Source organism: Durotheca rogersii (genome assembly GCF_024521655.1).
Source record: "Durotheca rogersii strain YMJ 92031201 chromosome Unknown GGS23scaffold_27, whole genome shotgun sequence".
Taxonomy (NCBI): Eukaryota; Fungi; Ascomycota; class Sordariomycetes; order Xylariales; family Xylariaceae; genus Durotheca; species Durotheca rogersii.
This window is the reverse complement of record NW_026251258.1, coordinates 1-5,543: the sequence shown is the minus strand read 5'-3', so window position 1 is coordinate 5,543 and position 5,543 is coordinate 1.

Below are 5,543 nucleotides of genomic sequence, written 5' to 3'. Positions count from 1 at the left end.
CTATTCACACCTTTTACTATGCCTTTTCTCGCGATCCTCGTTGCCCTTTTCTAGTCCCTTTCCCAGCTGCCGTTTTCAGCTAGCCGATTAACCGATTACAGCTATTTATAGCTATAATCTTAGTTAATCGGCACTAGGCCAGTTATTAGCAGTTGGGTAGCCCTTTTCGTGCCTCCGTTAGCGTGCCTACGCTGCTCCTGTTCAGTGGCGACCACCTAGTAGCTTGTCCTCACCTCAGCCTTAGGAGCGACCTTTTGATCGACCGTTTTTGCAGTCATTAGGTTTAGGATTCGTCGATTAAGAGATTCTCTGATTTTCAGTTGATCAGGAGCTGTTTTCGTGGCTCCAGAGCCGTTTTCGTGGCTTTTGGCCTTGGCTTTCGGATTAAGCCTTTTCAGGTTAGGATCAACGGGAGGGCAGATAACCATAGCGACCATTAATAACCACGCCCTCCTATCAGCTTTTGATTAGCTTACCTAAAAGCTCGTTCGCCGATTAGTGGATCTGTCTTATCCTCGTTTCTTAGTTATCTCTTTTAAAGGAGCTATGCCTGTTTTTATCTAGTTTTGCCTCCGTTTTTCGCCAGTACCTAGATAGTAGTTTTTCTCTTAGTTAATCTAATACCGTTACCGCTACTACCCCCTTTTTATAACACGAGCTTAAAGGTATCCGTTCTTTACCGATCGATTTATTTTAATTACAAGAGGCTTACCGATAGCTCCGATCGCCCTTATTTTATCCCTACCAGCTAGTTACGGCACCTAGGAAGGTTTCTCCTCCCTAACCGATAGGTGTTACGATGCCCTTAATTAACATAAGAAGATACCGATTTACCTTATACCTACGAACCTGATCGGGAACCTACCGATTAGCCCAAAAAGACCCATATAAACGATACCGCGATACGAAACAGATACGATATTAAATAAGATAGCTTAGGAGATTAGGAAATAGTTATAGAATAGATAGGTTAATGCCTAGAGACCCCTCTTGTCGCCCTTACCGATATATAGTTAGTAGGAAGAGCCTAGAGAGCCCCTAGAACTACGTATAGAGGAGGGATCGAGGGTCAAGGGAAGCCCGGTAGATGCTGCCGGACGAATATAAGAACGGTTATACGAGAACAGCTAGAAACGAGTTAGAAACGGGCATGAATAGGATATATTAGTTAGTTTATAGGATTAGGAATTAATTAAAAAGGATCGGTAATAGCCATGGACGAGAAGGACGGAGATTACGTTGCATCGTATGGGATTGTTTCTTTATTTCTTACGGGAGCTACGCTTGTTTTACCTACCCGTTATAGTTCCTATTTCCTAACTATTGATCCCTGTTATTTCTTAATGGCACTAATGAACCTGGTTCGCTCTTAGTTAATTAGGGTTAATTAGGAATATGTTAATTAGGTTAGTTTATAGTTATAGCTCCGCTAGCCTAGTTATTCTTATTATTAGATCTTTCCTATTGTTTCCTAATAGCCTTTAGAGTAAACTAGCTTAGCTCCTAGTTAGCTACGGTGCCGATTAGGTTTATGATTAATTAGGTTTAGGTTTAGGTTTAGGTACGGCTGCAGTTAGTTACCCACCCCACCACCCACTTGTTGCTGTTATAATCGCCCAGTTAACCTATTTCTTCCTGGCTTATCCTGTTGGCCTTTAATTGAACTAGCTAGCTTTTAATTGATCAGGGTTAATCGGGATTAGGATCAGGTTAAATAGGAACGAGAGCCACCGCACTTATTATTGTTAGAAGTTTAATTACTCCTTATAGATTAATTGAACTAGGGAGGCTATAGTAATGCGGTAAATCTAGGCTACGTAGCCTTTTCGATGTTTATTTATATAGGTCGCGTACTGTAGTGGTGCGGTAAGACATACCCTCTTGATGCATTACGTAATACGCTACGATAGGCCTTATGCCTATATAAAGTAACTACAGCTCCCGTAAGTACGGGATATACTATGCTTATTATCTAGTTCATTACCTAGCTAGATTACTATCTTTATTATTTTTACCTTAATTAAAGATTCGTTTTTGCCATTAAATTCGTCGTTCTCCGATTAATATATCTATCTTAGTTATAGGCGCTTAAGTTACTTCGTCGTACCGCTATAGCCGAATAAGTAACTTTTACGTTTTGCCCCTTTTCTTTCCTTACCTCTTATACCTTCGGGCTAGCGATTATTATATCTTTACGACTAAGAGGTATAACTAAGATACGATAACTATATTAGATTCCTTACCTTTCGATTAATATAGCGATATTAGTTTTATTTATCCTAGACTATCGTACGTACTATAGTCTTCGATAAAGTATACTTTCGAGTAAACCTATCCGGGTTTTTAATATCGCGTACGCTTTACTCCTTCTTAGTAGCGATTACCCTATAACTTTTTCGACCCCTTAACCCTTAGTTTACGGAGTTTCTATTACGTTATTAGGATTTAAAGGATACCGATCGCCGTCGGCGTTATTATTTAACCCGCGAAGTAGCCCGCGTTTTACGTTAAATAAAGTATCCCGTTTTATAGTTATTTATTTATTATAGGAAGGTACGTATAAGCCCGGGGACCTTTATTACGATACTATAACCGTTAGGATACTACCTAGCCCTTAATACTTATAACGTTAATAAGCTATCGATACTACGATATAATACGACGACTAGACCGCGTTTATACCGATTAGGACATTCCTCGTATCGTTATTTACCTACTTATAGGAAGGTATCCGTAAGCCTAGGGAACTATCGTCGTAATACTACCGCTACTAGGAATAGTACTTAGCCTTCGATATTAACCGCTTCCTCGAACCGCTAATAATATAATATATCTCGTGCGAATAAATAAAGCTTATAGCGATTAAGGCAGCCTTCTTATAATTATCTACTTATTATATAGAGGACGTACGAGCGCCCTAACATAAATTACGATAACCTATACGATCCGCTACTCCTTTATTAATACTAAGGGCGGATAAAGGCTAATAGTAATTATACCTTAACCGACCTTACGATAGCTTCTTTTTTCCTCTAAACTTATTAATCGATATAAATTAAATATATAAATATTAATAACTTATTATATTAAAGGCATTTTAGGATACCTAGGCGTAGCGATTCGACGATATAGTATACGATATAATATGGATATTTATATTAATAGCATAGATAGGATTAATAAACTAATAACTACTAGTAACCGATAGTTTTAAAGAGAACTAGGAATTAATATTAATAGGACTACGTAGATATAAAGGATTAGGGAAACGGAACTAGAGTCGAGCTAATAAGTATACCTATATATAGGCTAGCCTTATATTATTAATTAATAATTAGTATAACGAGAAGTATTAATATAAGCGTAAAACGGCGCCTAGCGATAATACCGTTAATACTATTAAATAACTCCCGTTAAATCGAAACCGGCCTATGGCTATAATCGATATCGTATTTAACGCGATCCTCTACTTAGGATCTATCCCTTATACGTATTACCTTAACGAAGGTTATACGTTAGGAGTTCTAGACCTTAATGGAAGGGATTATCGTCGATTTATTTATAATAATTAAACTATTAGTCCAGGGAATACGTATCGTATTCTAGTTAGGCGTTAACCGATTAGAAAAGCTCGTATAATATCCGGACCCTATCGATCGAGATAATATAATGAATAATAATATACCTATACTAGAGGAAAAGTATTAGGATATAGATAATAATTATTATACCTTTATTCTTATGTTAGATAATAAGATCCTTACTACCCCCCTTTTTATTTTATACTTCGTACCGATAGATTAAACGGAGTCCGTAGTTAGGAAACGGAATAAATTGCCGTTAGGACCCGAAGTAATAAAAACTAAACTACTAATAAAGACCTTAAGAATCGATACTAGCTCTTCGTCCTTATATCCGCCCGAAGAGAAAGAGGACGACGATAAAACTCTTACTTAGCTATTCCTTACCCGCGGCTTTATACTTATCCCGCTAATCCTTATGGCATTATCTTAGAATAATAATAACGGAGCCTTTAGTAACTAGAATATACCGGTAACTACCTTAACTATCGTAATACTAGCTATTAGGTTTCCTAATCCTACTAATTACCCTAGGCTTAAGTTTAATAAATATAATATAACCTAGTAGCTAGAGAGGGTAGATCGATTATTTAACCGTTACCGTATAAGCGACGACGATAAAATTAAAGAGATCGGCGAATAAATTACGATTAAGATTATTAAGAAGCGTATTAACGACGTTACGAAGGATTAAACGATCTAAAAAGTTATCGTTATAGCCCTAAAGTACCGTTTTAAGATTACCGATAAACTAAGTTAAGCTAACGTTAAACGTAAACTCGCATAACTAGAACGAGGCAACGTAATTAACGATCCTAAGGCGATTTTTACGTATCTTATAAACCATAAACGCCTTTTTAAGCTCGTAAACGATAACGGAAAGCTTCCCTAGAAAGTAAGATACCTAACCGATAAACTCCGGATATCCCTAATTATAAAGTTCTATAAAACGGAAGACTATAATTATAATAAGATCGGAGATATCGACTACCGGATTCTTTATACCTAGCTCTATAAGTAAACGGAACGTCGTATAGTAATATAAATTACCGATAAGGCTTAAACCGAAGAACGACGATAATAAAAAACGGTAACTTTCGAAGAACCCGAGAAGCTTATAATATAAATAGTTTAACGATTAACGACTCCTAGCCTTTAAATACCTCTATTACCGCCTCCTTCGTAGCTTAAACCCTTTTACGGCTACTTAAGTATTAGTTAAGAAGCTAATATATAGGCCCTTTACGACCGACTTAACGCTCTAGAGATAAAGATAACTTCGTAGAACTACTATTAGAATAATAGCTCTTATAGCCTTAGGGGTACGTATAACGCCGATTAATAATATTAATAAAAAAACCCGTTCCTAATAAACGCGGTTCGGAACTTAAGTCTCTATAACTTATAAATTAATAAAAGGACCTTAGTAAGCTCTAAATATAGTATTATATTAAACTACCGAGGCATACGTAATAGGATTTTATTAACCTAAACGAGTAATTATAAGGAATTCGAATATTAGTTTTATGGTACTTTCGATCGGTTCTATAACTATAGCCGCTACCCGCTACTAATAGATATAACCTAGAATCGGTTCTATTATAGAAGTAGTAAACGATTATATTACCTCGAGAACGGAAACCCGGATAAGCTAGAGTTAATACTAATCCTAGGATCGATTATTACCTAAGCTAAGCGTAAAGGAAAACCGATCGCTTATTATATCTTATTTTACGTATATTAAAGTAAGGAATCTCTAGAGTAAGTACGTAGGATAGTATATGATTATTTAGCCGGAAAGCTAAAGCTTATATCCCTTAACCTACGATACTTTAAGAACGAGGAAGTAGTACTAAAGTAGGAAGAGATATTAAGAGTTATATCGGAGATTAACGTTATTTAAATAATCGAACGTAAATATAACTACGAATTATACGAGATTAGGATCTTAAGTTATAGTTA